The sequence below is a fragment of the Lissotriton helveticus genome, chromosome 2_1, assembly GCF_964261635.1.
Source record: "Lissotriton helveticus chromosome 2_1, aLisHel1.1, whole genome shotgun sequence".
Taxonomy (NCBI): Eukaryota; Metazoa; Chordata; class Amphibia; order Caudata; family Salamandridae; genus Lissotriton; species Lissotriton helveticus.
The window spans coordinates 898235089-898255008 of record NC_136059.1 but is presented as its reverse complement, the minus strand read 5'-3'; positions in this window follow the sequence as shown (position 1 = coordinate 898255008).

Genomic DNA, 19920 nt, shown 5'->3' with positions numbered 1-19920 from the left:
TCTGATGCTGGGCACTCTGATGCTGGGCACTCTGATGCTGGGCAGTGGTGGGCACTCTGATGCTGGGCAGTGGTGGGCACTCTGATGCTGGGCACTCTGATGCTGGGCAGTGGTGGGGACTCTGATGCTGGGCAGTGGTGGGCACTCTGATGCTGGGCACTCTGATGCTGTGCAGTGGTGGGGACTCTGATGCTGGGCAGTGGTGGGCACTCTGATGCTGGGCACTCTGATGCTGGGCAGTGGTGGGCACTCTGATGCTGGGCAGTGGTGGGCACTCTGATGCTGGGCACTCTGATGCTGGGCAGTGGTGGGCACTCTGATGCTGGGCAGTGGTGGGCACTCTGATGCTGGGCACTCTGATGCTGGGCAGTGGTGGGCACTCTGATGCTGGGCAGTGGTGGGCACTCTGATGCTGGGCACTCTGATGCTGGGCAGTGGTGGGCACTCTGATGCTGGGCATTCTGATGCTGGGCACTCTGATGCTGGGCAGTGGTGGGCACTCTGATGCTGGGCAGTGGTGGGCACTCTGATGCTGGGCACTCTGATGCTGGGCAGTGGTGGGGACTCTGATGCTGGGCAGTGGTGGGCACTCTGATGCTGGGCACTCTGATGCTGGGCACTCTGATGCTGGGCAGTGGTGGGCACTCTGATGCTGGGCACTCTGATGCTGGGCAGTGGTGGGCACTCTGATGCTGGGCACTCTGATGCTGGGCAGTGGTGGGGACTCTGATGCTGGGCAGTGGTGGGCACTCTGATGCTGGGCACTCTGATGCTGGGCAGTGGTGGGGACTCTGATGCTGGGCAGTGGTGGGCACTCTGATGCTGGGCAGTGGTGGGCACTCTGATGCTGGGCACTCTGATGCTGGGCACTCTGATGCTGGGCAGTGGTGGGCACTCTGATGCTGGGCACTCTGATGCTGGGCAGTGGTGGGCACTCTGATGCTGGGCACTCTGATGCTGGGCACTCTGATGCTGGGCAGTGGTGGGCACTCTGATGCTGGGCACTCTGATGCTGGGCAGTGGTGGGCACTCTGATGCTGGGCAGTGGTGGGCACTCTGATGCTGGGCACTCTGATGCTGGGCAGTGGTGGGCACTCTGATGCTGGGCAGTGGTGGGCACTCTGATGCTGGGCACTCTGATGCTGGGCAGTGGTGGGCACTCTGATGCTGGGCACTCTGATGCTGGGCAGTGGTGGGCACTCTGATGCTGGGCACTCTGATGCTGGGCAGGGGTGGGCACTCTGATGCTGGGCACTCTGATGCTGGGCAGTGGTGGGCACTCTGATGCTGGGCACTCTGATGCTGGGCACTCTGATGCTGGGCAGTGGTGGGCACTCTGATGCTGGGCACTCTGATGCTGGGCAGTGGTGGGCACTCTGATGCTGGGCAGTGGTGGGCACTCTGATGCTGGGCACTCTGATGCTGGGCAGTGGTGGGCACTCTGATGCTGGGCACTCTGATGCTGGGCAGTGGTGGGGACTCTGATGCTGGGCAGTGGTGGGCACTCTGATGCTGGGCACTCTGATGCTGGGCAGTGGTGGGCACTCTGATGCTGGGCACTCTGATGCTGGGCACTCTGATGCTGGGCAGTGGTGGGCACTCTGATGCTGGGCACTCTGATGCTGGGCAGTGGTGGGCACTCTGATGCTGGGCACTCTGATGCTGGGCAGTGGTGGGGACTCTGATGCTGGGCAGTGGTGGGCACTCTGATGCTGGGCACTCTGATGCTGGGCAGTGGTGGGCACTCTGATGCTGGGCACTCTGATGCTGGGCACTCTGATGCTGGGCAGTGGTGGGCACTCTGATGCTGGGCACTCTGATGCTGGGCAGTGGTGGGCACTCTGATGCTGGGCACTCTGATGCTGGGCAGTGGTGGGCACTCTGATGCTGGGCACTCTGATGCTGGGCAGTGGTGGGCACTCTGATGCTGGGCACTCTGATGCTTGGCAGTGGTGGGGACTCTGATGCTGGGCAGTGGTGGGCACTCTGATGCTGGGCACTCTGATGCTGGGCAGTGGTGGGGACTCTGATGCTGGGCAGTGGTGGGCACTCTGATGCTGGGCACTCTGATGCTGGGCAGTGGTGGGCACTCTGATGCTGGGCACTCTGATGCTGGGCACTCTGATGCTGGGCAGTGGTGGGCACTCTGATGCTGGGCACTCTGATGCTGGGCAGTGGTGGGCACTCTGATGCTGGGCACTCTGATGCTGGGCAGTGGTGGGGACTCTGATGCTGGGCAGTGGTGGGCACTCTGATGCTGGGCACTCTGATGCTGGGCAGTGGTGGGCACTCTGATGCTGGGCACTCTGATGCTGGGCACTCTGATGCTGGGCAGTGGTGGGCACTCTGATGCTGGGCACTCTGATGCTGGGCAGTGGTGGGCACTCTGATGCTGGGCACTCTGATGCTGGGCAGTGGTGGGCACTCTGATGCTGGGCACTCTGATGCTGGGCAGTGGTGGGCACTCTGATGCTGGGCACTCTGATGCTGGGCAGTGGTGGGGACTCTGATGCTGGGCAGTGGTGGGCACTCTGATGCTGGGCACTCTGATGCTGGGCAGTGGTGGGGACTCTGATGCTGGGCAGTGGTGGGCACTCTGATGCTGGGCACTCTGATGCTGGGCAGTGGTGGGCACTCTGATGCTGGGCACTCTGATGCTGGGCACTCTGATGCTGGGCAGTGGTGGGCACTCTGATGCTGGGCACTCTGATGCTGGGCAGTGGTGGGCACTCTGATGCTGGGCACTCTGATGCTGGGCAGTGGTGGGGACTCTGATGCTGGGCAGTGGTGGGCACTCTGATGCTGGGCACTCTGATGCTGGGCAGTGGTGGGCACTCTGATGCTGGGCACTCTGATGCTGGGCACTCTGATGCTGGGCAGTGGTGGGCACTCTGATGCTGGGCACTCTGATGCTGGGCAGTGGTGGGCACTCTGATGCTGGGCACTCTGATGCTGGGCAGTGGTGGGGACTCTGATGCTGGGCAGTGGTGGGCACTCTGATGCTGGGCACTCTGATGCTGGGCAGTGGTGGGGACTCTGATGCTGGGCAGTGGTGGGCACTCTGATGCTGGGCACTCTGATGCTGGGCAGTGGTGGGCACTCTGATGCTGGGCACTCTGATGCTGGGCAGTGGTGGGCACTCTGATGCTGGGCACTCTGATGCTGGGCAGTGGTGGGCACTCTGATGCTGGGCACTCTGATGCTGGGCAGTGGTGGGCACTCTGATGCTGGGCACTCTGATGCTGGGCACTCTGATGCTGGGCAGTGGTGGGCACTCTGATGCTGGGCACTCTGATGCTGGGCAGTGGTGGGCACTCTGATGCTGGGCAGTGGTGGGCACTCTGATGCTGGGCACTCTGATGCTGGGCAGTGGTGGGCACTCTGATGCTGGGCACTCTGATGCTGGGCAGTGGTGGGCACTCTGATGCTGGGCAGTGGTGGGCACTCTGATGCTGGGCACTCTGATGCTGGGCAGTGGTGGGCACTCTGATGCTGGGCACTCTGATGCTGGGCACTCTGATGCTGGGCAGTGGTGGGCACTCTGATGCTGGGCACTCTGATGCTGGGCACTCTGATGCTGGGCAGTGGTGGGCACTCTGATGCTGGGCACTCTTATGCTGGGCACTCTGATGCTGGGCAGTGGTGGGCACTCTGATGCTGGGCACTCTGATGCTGGGCACTCTGATGCTGGGCAGTGGTGGGCACTCTGATGCTGGGCAGTGGTGGGCACTCTGATGCTGGGCACTCTGATGCTGGGCAGTGGTGGGGACTCTGATGCTGGGCAGTGGTGGGCACTCTGATGCTGGGCACTCTGATGCTGTGCAGTGGTGGGGACTCTGATGCTGGGCAGTGGTGGGCACTCTGATGCTGGGCACTCTGATGCTGGGCAGTGGTGGGCACTCTGATGCTGGGCAGTGGTGGGCACTCTGATGCTGGGCACTCTGATGCTGGGCAGTGGTGGGCACTCTGATGCTGGGCAGTGGTGGGCACTCTGATGCTGGGCACTCTGATGCTGGGCAGTGGTGGGCACTCTGATGCTGGGCAGTGGTGGGCACTCTGATGCTGGGCACTCTGATGCTGGGCAGTGGTGGGCACTCTGATGCTGGGCACTCTGATGCTGGGCACTCTGATGCTGGGCAGTGGTGGGCACTCTGATGCTGGGCAGTGGTGGGCACTCTGATGCTGGGCACTCTGATGCTGGGCAGTGGTGGGGACTCTGATGCTGGGCAGTGGTGGGCACTCTGATTCTGGGCACTCTGATGCTGGGCACTCTGATGCTGGGCAGTGGTGGGCACTCTGATGCTGGGCACTCTGATGCTGGGCAGTGGTGGGCACTCTGATGCTGGGCACTCTGATGCTGGGCAGTGGTGGGGACTCTGATGCTGGGCAGTGGTGGGCACTCTGATGCTGGGCACTCTGATGCTGGGCAGTGGTGGGGACTCTGATGCTGGGCAGTGGTGGGCACTCTGATGCTGGGCAGTGGTGGGCACTCTGATGCTGGGCACTCTGATGCTGGGCACTCTGATGCTGGGCAGTGGTGGGCACTCTGATGCTGGGCACTCTGATGCTGGGCAGTGGTGGGCACTCTGATGCTGGGCACTCTGATGCTGGGCACTCTGATGCTGGGCAGTGGTGGGCACTCTGATGCTGGGCACTCTGATGCTGGGCAGTGGTGGGCACTCTGATGCTGGGCAGTGGTGGGCACTCTGATGCTGGGCACTCTGATGCTGGGCAGTGGTGGGCACTCTGATGCTGGGCAGTGGTGGGCACTCTGATGCTGGGCACTCTGATGCTGGGCAGTGGTGGGCACTCTGATGCTGGGCACTCTGATGCTGGGCAGTGGTGGGCACTCTGATGCTGGGCACTCTGATGCTGGGCAGTGGTGGGCACTCTGATGCTGGGCACTCTGATGCTGGGCACTCTGATGCTGGGCAGTGGTGGGCACTCTGATGCTGGGCACTCTGATGCTGGGCAGTGGTGGGCACTCTGATGCTGGGCAGTGGTGGGCACTCTGATGCTGGGCACTCTGATGCTGGGCAGTGGTGGGCACTCTGATGCTGGGCAGTGGTGGGCACTCTGATGCTGGGCACTCTGATGCTGGGCAGTGGTGGGCACTCTGATGCTGGGCAGTGGTGGGCACTCTGATGCTGGGCACTCTGATGCTGGGCAGTGGTGGGCACTCTGATGCTGGGCAGTGGTGGGCACTCTGATGCTGGGCACTCTGATGCTGGGCAGTGGTGGGGACTCTGATGCTGGGCAGTGGTGGGCACTCTGATGCTGGGCACTCTGATGCTGGGCACTCTGATGCTGGGCAGTGGTGGGCACTCTGATGCTGGGCACTCTGATGCTGGGCAGTGGTGGGCACTCTGATGCTGGGCACTCTGATGCTGGGCAGTGGTGGGCACTCTGATGCTGGGCAGTGGTGGGCACTCTGATGCTGGGCACTCTGATGCTGGGCAGTGGTGGGGACTCTGATGCTGGGCAGTGGTGGGCACTCTGATGCTGGGCAGTGGTGGGCACTCTGATGCTGGGCACTCTGATGCTGGGCAGTGGTGGGCACTCTGATGCTGGGCACTCTGATGCTGGGCAGTGGTGGGCACTCTGATGCTGGGCACTCTGATGCTGGGCAGTGGTGGGCACTCTGATGCTGGGCACTCTGATGCTGGGCACTCTGATGCTGGGCACTCTGATGCTGGGCAGTGGTGGGCACTCTGATGCTGGGCACTCTGATGCTGGGCAGTGGTGGGCACTCTGATGCTGGGCACTCTGATGCTGGGCAGTGGTGGGCACTCTGATGCTGGGCACTCTGATGCTGGGCAGTGGTGGGCACTCTGATGCTGGGCACTCTGATGCTGGGCAGTGGTGGGGACTCTGATGCTGGGCAGTGGTGGGCACTCTGATGCTGGGCAGTGGTGGGCACTCTGATGCTGGGCACTCTGATGCTGGGCACTCTGATGCTGGGCACAGGTGGCCAGGGGGGGGTGTCTCAGACACACACTCTCATACTTACACATACAATTACTTAGCAGACGTATGTCCCACACGTCTATTGCACTGGTGTTGTGCGGTGAGCTGGATGACGTACATCGAGCTCGATGACGTACATGCAGCACGTATAACACTGGTGGAGTGCGGTGACGTACCGTACCCCGAAGTCGATGACGTAGGTGCGGTACGTCTCCGTATGACACTGGTGTTGTGCGGTGACGTACCGTACCCCGAGCTGGATGACGTACATGCGGCACGTATAACACTGGTGGAGTGCGGTGACGTACCGTACCCCGAAGTCGATGACGTAGGTGCGGTACGTCTCCGTATGACACTGGTGTTGTGCGGTGACGTACCGTACCCCGAGCTGGATGACGTACATGCGGCACGTATAACACTGGTGGAGTGCGGTGACGTACCGTACCCCGAAGTCGATGACGTAGGTACGGTACGTCTCCGTATGACACTGGTGTTGTGCGGTGACGTACCGTACCCCGAGCTGGATGACGTACATGCGGCACGGTGCGGTACGTCTCCGTATGACACTGGTGTTGTGCGGTGACGTACCGTACCCCGAGCTGGATGACGTACATGCGGCACGTATAACACTGGTGGAGTGCGGTGACGTACCGTACCCCGAAGTCGATGACGTAGGTGCGGTACGTCTCCGTATGACACTGGTGTTGTGCGGTGACGTACCGTACCCCGAGCTGGATGACGTACATGCGGCACGTATAACACTGGTGGAGTGCGGTGACGTACCGTACCCCGAAGTCGATGACGTAGGTGCGGTACGTCTCCGTATTACACTAGTGATGTGCGGTGACGTTCCGTACCCCGTGGTCGATGACGTAGGTGCGGGACGTCTCCGTATTACACTGGTGTTGTGCGGTGACGTTCCGTACCCCGAAGTCGATGACGTAGGTGCGGTACGTCTCCGTATGACACTGGTGTTGTGCGGGATTGTGTGGTGCAACGTACCCAGACATGACAGTCGTGCAATGGAGATGTGCTCGTATGGCAACACGTACAGGTATGTTGGTGTTCGTTGTACTCACCTTCTGCGCCGTCGTCGGTTTCTATATACGAGGTGGTGGGCGTACAGGATAGGGATGACACGGACGATGGCGTTCATGTCTTGCTTGTCGTGTACCGGGTGCCGGGTTTGACGGAGTGTGGGTTTACGGTAGTTTAGAGCTCTCGTAGCAAAAGAGCCGTACGGTGTGTGTTCGACACGGATCGTACTTCCTGGGTCGGAAGGCGCGGTCTATTTACGTACGGACGCTGCGTGGTGCGTCAGCCGACTGCAAATCGTACGGATTTTCGATTTGTACGGTGTTTTGTACGAGTCGTACGGAGCCACGCATTTATTTGTGATCGTACTTGCTGAATCGTACGGGGACGCCTACGGGTGCTATTCGTACGGGGAAAAACGCTCCGAAGTGCAATTCGGAGCGCTTTTTACCGGATCGGAATCGACACCATAGAGGACGTTGTGGATGATGCGTTCGAGACGAAAAAAAATTTGTTTATTTTAGTGCTGAAAAGAATAAATACACTAAATAAGGCAATTAGAGTTTTAAAAGCTAAGAGTAAATGGAAGAGACACATAAATAGAAGTAATTTTTGTAAAATCTTTTCTGGTAAATGGATGCATACTTCAAACTCTGAGCCATTTTTTAATGAAGAGAGTTACTTTCAAAGTAACGAGTTGTTGCATGCAGTTGATACCAGTGGTCGAGCGTATGAAGTATAGGATGGCTGTCCTATTGAGAAAGAGAAAATTGAGGTCAGAAATACAGAAGGGGAAATAGGTGGAGAAGTTTTACAGGGATCTGTTCATGCTCCTGTTTATAGTTGGAATTGTAGCAGTATTTGCAGTGTGCGACAGGATTCAATTGATTTCTTTCGCAATTTCTTACGTAAGTACACTAAGGAAAGTTTAAAGAAAAAAATTGTACTGTTGCAAGAATTAGATCGGTGCAGAGTGAGAGAAAAAATAGGTTTGCAAGGACATTCTTTGGCTTGTCTTTCAAAAAAAATATGCCAGAGTGTTTTTCACCATTTTAGGATGTTAGCAGTGCATCATACCAAAATGAGAAAATTAGTCAGAAATATGTATTATGCAAAAAGTCCAGCACTTAAATTGAAAGAGTTAAATAGTGCTCTTTTACATGGATGTGTATTAGATGTGAAGCATATTTGTGCAGAGATTGAGGTAAGTTATTTTGGTCGAGGTGAAGAGAATGTACAAACTGATGTAGTTATAGAAGGAAATGTGTTAGAAAATGTTGGACATTTTAATACTGAAGAATCTGAACAGGAAATAACAAAATTTAAGGTCATTGCAGGTGAAAAACCAAATTTCACTTGTGTGTGTTGTCGACGCATTCATTACAAAAGTCAAACTAGGTTAGTTGATTTATATTTAAAAAGTGAAGATGAAGATAATACTCAGTGGAGAGAGTTTGCAACTTATTTGCTGGTAGAAAACTATTTTGATTTGGGTTTTGAACAACGTATTTGTAAATATTGTTATAATAAATTAAATGAAAATAAAATGCCTGCTAGAGGTGTTCATAATAATCTTGAGTTGATAAATATTCCATCGGAACTGAAGGATTTAAATACTTATGAGACTATTTTGATTCAATGTGTACATCCTTTTCAGGCTATTGTTCGTATGGAGCCTAAGACTGGGAAATTAAATCCTACAGATTTACAAAGAGGATTAAAGGGTAGAGTTGTATATTTGCCACTTGATTTAAAGAAAAATATAGAGACAATTGGTATTGAGAATGTAGAAGAGGATCCTCTTGTTATTCTAGTTAATGGTGTACCTACAAAGAGTAAGAAAATCTGGCAAGATTTAGTGGATGTTAGGAAAGTGAAGAAGGCAACGTTGTATTTAGTTAAAAACAATAAATACTATAAAAATATGTATGTAGAACAAGAAGATGTAAGTGATGAAGAGAATAATGATTTCTCTACTGGACAAATTGAAAAAGTCGACATGTCCAGAAGTGAAGAAATTTATGAACATTACAGTGTTCATCCACTGCATTCCAAAGAAGCATTGGGGAATGCAATTGAGTTATTTCAGATGAAAAAAGCAGAAGGAAGTCCTATTGTTGAAAATGGCAATGTATGTGTAGATAAGCGGCGTTCATTTGTGTTCACTGTACCCCTTGTTGTAAGCAGAACAAATAATTACGAAACACTGACTGTGTTATCCCGCCAGCATAAGACCCATGCACACATGTACACGACAGCTATTTTAGGCACCGTGGCCTCTCTGACCGTTTGCTAAACCCCCGACACCCCTCCCCGCGCGCACTGCTCATGCATCGACCACAAGACCCTCTCCCTCTGCGTGACCCTTCTCTAAAAGTAGCACTCCTGCTTCACCCACACTCCCCATTTCCTCCCAAAGAACACCCTTCCCCTCAGCTGACAAACCCCCCCGGCTGCACTTGACCTATCGACCTGGTCCCAAGTCCTAAGACCAAGCCTCGTGGATATACATCCCTCTTTTCCCTGCCCAGCATAACAAAACCCGTGATACACCAACCGAAGTGTCCGACCTTACCACCTGACCAACCTTTGACCTGATCATCCCCTCCTGCCCTCGTGTCCTGTAGGAATGTCCAGCTGAGAGATCACAATCTCTTGTTACATTCAGGAGGGGAGGATGACATCTGAGCGATTGGTATGGGAATTGGCCTGAAGCGGGGATTCCAAGCATGTTTTTCCTACTTCAAAGCGTCTTTATTATAATAAGGAATGTTTGTGAATCGTAAACCTGTGTATAAAAGACGAAGCCTCAGAGAAACTTGTTAGAGCACCTCCTGAAGACACTATGCGAGTGTCCGAAATGACAGGCTCTCCTCATGAGAAATAAAACTCTATTCTTGTATTCCTGCTTCCAGCGCCCGTCTCTTTATTTGGTAATCGTTCAAGATGGGAACTAAGAGGCGTCCTGCGCCAGCAGCCTGGGCATCAGGTGTATTATGGGCTGACTTTTCCACAATTGGCGTCCCAACGCGGGGTCCATCAGCGACATGAGGTCCGGTAAGAGAGGTCCAGACGATGGGGTGAACATCTAAACGATTGGAGTATACCTGCCTTGAGAGGGCCCTCGTCCGGCTGCCGATTGAACGAACTTCACCGATTCTGAACGGACCTCTCTCAAGTGACCTGCTGTCCTGACTGGAACCCCACAGGAATGCTGCGATAAAAACATGGAGAAATGAGGCGCTGGAGGAAGGAAGGCGAAGAATTGCCCACATGGTCCGGTCCGGGTAAGGTTAAGTAGGACGTCTTTACGTCTGATTGGTAGGATGGCTTATCCATCTGATTGATTGATTGATTGTTTTGAAATCAGTATTTAAAATACTGGTATTGTTCATTGATTGGTTCATTTAGCCTCGGTTGCTACTTGAAGTATTGGTTCTCTTGGAGACATTCTCTGTTTGCAAACAGCGACGAATAGGAACGTTCCTCTCTCTTTGCAAATAGTGAAGGATAGGTAATGCGGACTTTTGTCCCCCGTTGTAATCCGTCATGCCTATTTTTCTCCCTACTGATTGATTGGTTGCTCTGTTGCTCTTTGAGACATTCGCTGTCTGCAAACGGGGAAGAATAGGAATATTCTGTCTCCCTTTGCAGATAGTGAAGGGTAGGTAATGCAGACTTTTGTCCCCGTTGTAATCCGTCATGCCTATCTTTCTCCCCATTGATTGTTTGTTATCGGTTTTTATCGATTATTGCTCTTTGAGATATTCCCTGTCTACAAACGGGGAAGAATAGGAATATTCTGCCTCCCTTTGCAGATAGTGAAGGATAGGTAATGCAGACTTTTGTCCCCGTTGTAATCCGTCATGCCTGTTTTTTTCTCCCCACTGATTGATTGATTGTCTGAACATTTATTGTTCAAGGAATAGTTCTTTTGAGGCATTCTCTGTTTGCAAATAACGTGGAATAGAAATGTTCTGTCTAGTCTTTGCAAGTAAGGAAGGGTAGGTAATGCGGACCTTTGTCCCCCGTTGTAATCTGTCATGCCTATCTACTCCTCACTGATTGGTAAACCAGTTCCACCCGGACCATTTATTGGAGGTAGGTCATCTGGCTCGGCCAGGAGGGTACCCCTAATACAAAAGGACAAATATAAAAATGCGGATTAGCCGCTGTATCATGCTAGCAAATAAAAGAGAAAAATATATATATAAAAATCGTTAGGGAAAAGAAAAGGAATAGAGTGAAATCAGTAGGCCGCTGATGAGATCTCTTTTCAACCATGGCTGAAATGGAAACATAGGGAACAACCCCTCAGGAAATATGAAACTGGTGAGGAAAGCCGAACTTAACGCTATGACTTCGAGACAGCTTGGCTCCACCACCCACCCCGCCCAATTAACGACAAAACTTTGGCGAATAATAGAAAAATATATAACACTCTAGCGAAGTAACAGGTGAACACGTTTTATTTTTTTTTAACAAACAAAAAAAAAAACATTTAAGCAACTATTTACATGACGAACTGCTGCAACGACAAACGAAACCCACAATGCATTTCGCCGTCTGCCTGACGCCGTTCCAGCCCTTCCTTCCCCAAAGTAGCAATGTTGGGCTACTTTGGGCTACTTTCTAGTAGTTTTTGGGCGTTTTAAAGTCTACAAAAACCGTCGAGGGCGGTGGGGTGGAAGGACCACTACGCGAATAGCCCGAAGGCGGCGCCACATGCCAAGGCCTGTCCCCCGGATGAACCAAGGGACCCGTTCCTGGAACCGTGGCGAAGAGCGTCCGGCCGCCATCAACCGGAGGCCCGGCCCGAAACGTACTAGGCGCCACTTCTTCAATAATGGCTGCGACAACACTGGGGGGGGGGATGTCTTGCACATGCCTTCGACCCCCCCCCCTCGTCCTCATCACCTGGTCCGGCCATAACAAATGTCAAACGAGACGCCGTGGGGTGCACCGGGAGGGAGAGGCGGCGCGAACGAGCCTCTCCCACCTCCCCAGGTGAAGGCTCCCCAGCTGCACCCCCAACGCTCCTCGCACCCGGCAAAGGGTTCGTCCACTGTGGCGATGCTGCGACACCTCACCCGGCAGGTTGGAGCCCGTCTGCTCATTTGACCCCGCGATTGCCGGTAGCTGCCGAACTCTCAAAATGGCGGTCGACCTTGTAAGAGCGGGCCCAGCATGAAGGAATGGCCCGGTTGCTTGTTGATTCCACCATCATAAAAGTTCTCCTCGACCTTGAAGATTCTATAGGAGCCGCGGGAGTCCCCGACTCCCGCAGATACCCCCGATGGGGAATGACTGCCATAACAGCCCGCGGAACGATGAAAATGTAGCCGCGGGACGTCGGCGCTCCCATGCTGACGCCAGCCTCAATTTGAATGACTAAAATCCTGCAGACTACAGTTCGGATCAGTTCCGGTGAAAACGCAGTATGACCCGGTAGAAAAATGTTGCTTCCCTCCCACTTTTGACTGATGGTTCATACTGCCGATCCTTTCTGTTGCCCTTTAACGGAACCTTTTGGACTGCCGAAAGAGGCTCTGGGCCGTGGAAATTTAGACTATGCCTGGATCTGCCTGGTCGCACCCAAAATGGCGCCGGTACAAATGAAACTTTCAACTCCTTGTTGTACTCCGATTGCTCAGCCTTGGTGTCATGGGATATGTATGTAGTTTTTAAACATATGGATTGATATAGGATGTGTACTGATTATATGTTCGGACAATGGATTGATATAGGATGTATACTGTCAGTTCGGACAATGAATTGATATAGGATGGGTACTGATTATGTGTTCGAACAATGAAGGACAGTGAATTGGCATGAGATGGGTACCGATTGAACATTCGGACAATGAATTGTTGTTAAGTTTTGGCGCCTCATGATTATTGCAAGTTCGAATTTTAACACTTATGATACTCGCCCACACTGAATTCTCGACATGTTTTTATTGCACTAGTCGTACTTTTTATTATAAAATAAACAACCCCCGACTCCATTAGGTTTTTCACTAATAAAGTATCCCCACATCTACAGTTCCAGCCTGCTCCGTGGCCGGCCCACGGGGTTATAGACCCGTATTTGTGCACCGACATTCTTATTAAAGATTTTTGGAAAAAACGTACGTAGTTGTCACGTGTAAATTGGTACATTTCGAATAAATGACCACTGTTTCCGATATAACCGAATTACAGGTGAAATGGCTCAGCTCGATTAGTTAAGGGTTAAAAAGTATAATACGCAGAAATATTGCAAATATGAATGGTCCAGGTTTTTGTTGTATGTACTTTGCACATTTTTGTACGGCCTAAAGCAATCGCTAAAAGACCCTGGAATCCAGTCTATACTTTATATGCTACCTGTATCAGGAAAATTGTGCTAAAAATGCCCCTAAGTCGCCCCGAAGGAGTGCCACCTGGCCTCCCTACATACGGTCCGTAATACCACACTTGGGTGACCTATGCTATCCACCGGCTTCCGATAATCATCTCTCCCACACTAAAAGGTTCATCTGGGCTTAAATGCCGAGTTGGCAAGAACTGCGTTCCGTGGAGATAGACCGAGTATGTAGTAAGTAAAAGCCTTTTCGGGTTTATGCGCGCTGATGTATTTTTAAAATGCTGCCCCCGCCCCCCTTCTTTTTCCCCTCTTTCTGCAGGTCACTTTGGAACATCGATTAAAAATACGAAAAAGAAAAAGGTGATCTAACGGACGAAGAGACGGGAAAAAGGCGTTTGATTATGGTGCCTACGCACCCCGAATAATACAACCAAAAATAATGTGCACTCATGATTAAGCACTCTACACTTAACTAAATAGGGAAAGGTTTAAAGAATATTCTGAGGTGAGGTTTAAACTCTAGTACCCTCCGTTTGGAGGACTAGGAATGTTGTCAGTGTTTAGAAATTACTACATCCTTTCCACACCCTCATGAACCGGAAACTCAGAGCTGCCCTATTGTTCTCCCAACTGACACCCACTGTTGCCTCCGCCTGGAAACGCATTTAGCCCGACCAGGTTAGTTCTTGACCGGTTGCCAAAGGCGTAAGTGTGTAAAACAACAAAGACCAGTAAAGACAGCCGACAATAAAAGGAAAGAAAAGGGTAAAAAGAGCTTAGGATGCTAAGATACGCAGTATACAGGAAGAGATCATTATGGCCAATAACGGTTATATGTCTTGTCTTGGATTTTTGTATATAATACATGTACTGTCTCCCTCACCTGAGTATGTGTGTACGTAATGTATGGAGCTACGTCATTCCTCTGCCTGTGTTTCCGTATTACTTAACCCCTGTTGTTCTGTGTTGTGCGCGCACTGAATGACCCATTATTGTACACGTCTCTCTCTCTCTCTCTCTCTCTCTCTCTTTCTCTCTCCATGTCATACGTGTACCGAATGGACCATTAAGAGTGCGCTCTCTCTCTCTCTCTCTCTCTCACTCTCTTTTTCTCTCTCTCTCTCCAAAAGCCCCCTGTTCCCTCTTTCCTTGTATGGTGACGTTGTGCCCCCCCGGCACAAAACTTAATTGGGTCTCCTCGAACACAAAAGTGTTCGGCAAAATTGACAGGAACTAAAACGATTGTGACTTGCCATATTACTACCTCTCCTTTCTGCAAAACGATAGAACCCGAGTTGGTAATGAAGGAAAGGACAGGTAAGACGACGGATGTCCCCTAATCTGGCCTTTTTATATGGGGACTATAACGTCAATGGCCTTCTGTTTTTCGGTTCGCTAAAAATGCAATTCCCAATGCACAGATTACTTCGCTCCTCTGCACTTAAGTGCGGATGTCCAGAGTACCCCACTTCTCCCGATCGACCCCAGCTCCCTGTCCAAAGCGTCCCCGTTTCCCCCTATCAACCCCAGCTTCATGTCAGCTACCCTCGAAGCGTAATTGATGACCTTGATTAACGGTCGCTCCCCAAGAAAAGCATGTTTAACATCTGCCCCCTCCCCCTTCTTCATGACGATAACGCCCCTGCTTACAAGAGTTAGCCGACCCCGAAGGGAAATGTAAGATTGTTGATACTTGGGTTAAAGGGAAGGGCGAGTCTCTACATAAGGACTTGATTTTGAGTTTTGATATAATACACTGTGTATAAAGGTCCAATTTCTCTCCACATACGTCACGAATGACCGCCAAACAGGTTTTATGAATTCAATGGTAATGCCCTCCTACATACTCCATAAGTGATGACTTCTGACTGTGACCGATGAACTTATCCCCCACCTACATAGGATTGGGGACGGAATTGAGATGTATAAATGTCTTCTCCGGCCAGTTTTTCTAAAACTTATTTTTTACCCATTCAAAGATACAATCACCGGAGGAGAGGAGCTGGACGTGACGCACAGCCTGGCCACAGATCATGAAGCACGTGTGACCGCGACCAAAGGTGGAGCCACCGAGCAACGAGACGCGGGACGAGGCACCACTCTCAAACTCGGCAGATTAAGGAATAAAGGGCCGCCTTGAAGCCCTCGATTTGCTGCCCCACTCGTGCCTGAAGTCCCCGTCCTCTTTGAGCCTGACCGATGGGCCTGCCTGCTCGTTATCCTTTGCTCCTTTTGGTCCCTTGATGTGCTCAAAGATCTGATCCCACTCCGCCCTCTCTTCCCTTGATTATTCAACAACATCACCCTTTCGCATAAACTTTTGACTATGGAATAAGGTTTTGCCACGGAAAAAGAAAGACACGCAGGTGCCCAGCATGAGGCACCCCTAAGACAATGAGTTAAGAAACAGGACTGTGATCTAACAGCAGAGGACTGATCGCACCCTGCAGCGTGTAAGGATGAATCCGAGCTGGACCTATAGCTCCACCGCCGGTGCTCAACAGCGCCAACAAAAGAAGACGGACTCCGTTAAAAAGACATTGTGACGAAAACCCCCCTTCCTGAACTTTCTACTCACCCCCTTGACCAAATTGCTTGTATCAACTTGAACTCCTCCCTCAGCCATTTTGTATTGCTTTCTAAAATGTTTCATCGGTCACCCATGTATCTAGTTTTCCAAAGCACTGATAAGACCCGAAGGTATCAGATTACTCTTACTGTATGTTGATGTCACCGAAGAGAAAGTCTGAACTTGATTCTATAATGTTTCGAAACCTCTTTTCTTGATTGACTTCGACAAAGTATTATGCCGATCTCTAGACTTGTATGAAGAACCCAACCAATGTAAATTAACATGTATTGCATTCTGCCTATCGCATCGATTATATAGAAAATGAACTTGCTTATGTAAAAAAGCGGCGACTGTTGAAAATGGCAATGTATGTGTACAAAAGCGGCGTTCATTTGTGTTCACTGTACCCCTGTAAGCAGAACAAATAATTACGAAACACTGACTGTGTTATCCCGCCAGCATAAGACCCATGCACACATGTACACGACAGCTATTTTAGGCACCGTGGCCTCTCTGACCGTTTGCTAAACCCCCGACACCCCTCCCCGCGCGCACTGCTCATGCATCGACCACAAGACCCTCTCCCTCTGCGTGACCCTTCTCTAAAAGTAGCACTCCTGCTTGATCCACACCCCCCATTTCCTCCCAAAGAACACCCTTCCCCTCAGCTGACAAACCCCCCCCCGGCTGCACTTGACCTATCGACCCGGTCCCAAGTCCTAAGACCAAGCCTCGTGGATATACATCCCTCTTTTCCCTGCCCAGCATAACAAAACCCGTGATACACCAACCGAAGTGTCCGACCTTACCACCTGACCAACCTTTGACCTGATCATCCCCTCCTGCCCTCGTGTCCTGTAGGAATGTCCAGCTGAGAGATCACAATCTCTTGTTACATTCAGGAGGGGAGGATGACATCTGAGCGATTGGTATGGGAATAGGCCTGAAGCGGGGATTCCAAGCATCTTTTTCCTACTTCAAAGCGTCTTTATTATAATAAGGAATGTTTGTGAATCGTAAACCTGTGTATAAAAGACGAAGCCTCAGAGAAACTTGTTAGAGCACCTCCTGAAGACACTATGCGAGTGTCCGAAATGACAGGCTCTCCTCATGAGAAATAAAACTCTATTCTTGTATTCCTGCTTCCAGCGCCCATCTCTTTACTTGGTAATCGTTCAAGATGGGAACTAAGAGGCGTCCTGGGCCAGCAGCCTGGGCATCAGGTGTATTATGGCCTGACTTTTCCACACTATTAGTGTGTGGGAAAAAAGTTTGGAAGGTCGTTGTTTCCCACACTTATTCCCAACAGGTGAAGGTGCGCGATATGATGATCGTGCTATGCAGATTCCTGCATCTGAGTACCGGACAACAAGGTTATATGCAGAAGATCCCAGATTTCGTCAATGTATTCCATATTTGTTTCATCTTCTCTTTGAGAGTGACTTATCTGGTCTTTCTTATGCAGTAAACCATGTCTTAAAAAGTGGAGTGCATCTACATATTGTTTCAGCTAAGGATTTCATGGATAAAGTGCATCAGAAAGATAGTGTTTTGGATGCGAATCTAATTAACTTAATGGCATGTCAGCGTGGTACTAATGAATATTGGTACCGTTGTCATGGAGATTTAAAATGCATGCTACGAAACTTGGGAGCACCAACATGGTTTGTAACTCTAAGCTGTGCAGAGTACGCCTGGGAAGATTTACTTGAATATCTTCGAGAGGCGAATGTAAATATTGAAAATATAAACTACAAGACACCAGGAGAATTGTGTTCGTTGGATCCAGTTAATGTTTGCCGATATTTTAATCATCGATTTGAAGCAATGATGTCGTTTCTTACAAACAAGAAGAATCCACCGCTTGGTGAAGTTTTGGATTTCTTCTGGAGAAAAGAGTATCAAGCTAGAGGTGCTCCACATATTCATATGTTACTATGGATCAAGGATGCTCCCAAATTTGGAAAAGACTCAGATGAAACTGTACTGTCTTTTATTGAGGAATATGCCACTTGTGACATACCTAACAGTACAAGTGATAAAGACTTAAGAGGAAAAGTGTTACGGTTTCAAAGACATCGTTGTGGAAAGTATTGTCTGCGCAAATTCAAAACAAAGGATAAGTTCTATACAAAATGTCGTTTTGGATTTGCACGACCAGTACTTTCAAAAGGAAGAGTGAATAATTTGATGTCATCTTTGCGACATAACATCACTAGAAGATCACCCAAAAATACTTATAATTTAAGAAGAGGAGAAGAGTCCAAATATATAAATGACTACAACCCTGTCATTTTGTCCATGTGGAATGCCAACATGGATATACAATATGTTGCGGACAACTCTATTGCTGTGGCTCGATATGTAACGTCTTACATCACAAAATCTGAAAAGACGGAATTGAAGGAGATGTGGGAAGATATTTCTCATGAAAAGAGCCTAAGCAAGAAATTGTATACATACAGTTTAAAGATGTTATCACATCGAGAAATTGGAGCATATGAATGCTGTGATCGATTGTCATCAGCAAGTCTTTATGCGAAATCTCGAAGTATCCTGTGGGTGAGTTTAGGTCTAGCAGGAACACGAAACCGTGTATTGAAAACTGTGCAAGAAATTGAATATTTAGCACAGAAATAACCCAATAGTACAGACATTTTGAAAACAAATATGTTGGATACATACTATCCAAATAGAAGTACTCTGCTAGAAAATATTTGTCTGTATGAAGTTCTTGAAAAATACACATTTAAAAGGAATATTAGAGAAAATGTTGAAAAAGGTATCTACGCTGTAATTGGACAAGAAGGATGTCTGGTGAAACAAACAAAAGGACATTTGATTAATCACCGAAAACTGAGTTGCGAAAATCCAGACAAAAGAGAATTTTACTATTTAGCTCTTTTGCAACTCTTTAAACCATGGCGTACCGAAGAGGAACTACTTGGAGAGTTTATAAGTTATCAAGATTCTTTTAATGCATCTAAAAGTAGTATAGAATGTCCTGCTTTTAGTAATTATCTGAAAATGTTGAACGACGAAATAGAGCAAGAAGCAACAATTGCAGCGGAGATGGCTAGAGAAAGTTCACAAGAAACACAAAGTTCAGCATCGTTGAGTCAGGATCCACTGGGAGAACCAATTATCCGAAATGAAGCAGCCACTGCCATGGATGAGGTGGAAAGAGCAATGGAGCAAGCTCAAGAGGATGTAATAAACTTAGAAGATTTGGAGAAGGAATTTAATCTTGAGCAAAGACAAATATATGTGGAAGTGACAGAGCACATTGAGCATGGTTTTCGTCATGAGAAAAAAGAATGCTCATGTATGTCATTTCAACCTATTCGACTATATGTAAGTGGAGAAGCTGGTACAGGGAAAAGTTTTCTTATAAAAGGAATTACTGCATATCTACAGCAAAAAACTCAGTCATCATTATCTTGTGTGGTGACAGCTCCAACAGGATTGGCAGCACATAATATTAAAGGTATTACTTTACATCGTTTATTGATGCTGCCAGTTGAACATGAAAACAAATTACAATATCACAAGCTATCTGGAGATGCTTGTTATGAAGTTTCAAGAGTTCTTAAAGAAATGAAACTTCTTATTATTGATGAGGTAAGCATGGTATCTAATTTAATGCTTGCTTTTGTACATTTAAGAATGCAGCAGATACTTAAAACTGACTATGATGTTTTATTTGGAGGGAAACATGTCATAGTTTTTGGAGACCTACTGCAACTAACTCCTGTAAAAGGACAATCTGTATTTGAAACTTTGACACATGAAGACACCAGAAAGTGCCTTGGCAGTATTGGAAATGTAAATATATGGTCACATTTCAAATATAATGAACTGATTCAAAATATGCGACAAGCAAAGGATACTAAATATGGAGCTATTCTTCAAGATATAAGGATTGGAAGACTAACTGAAGATGCAAAAGAAACTCTACAAACTCGATTAATATGTAAGTTGTTTCCCAATGAAGAAAA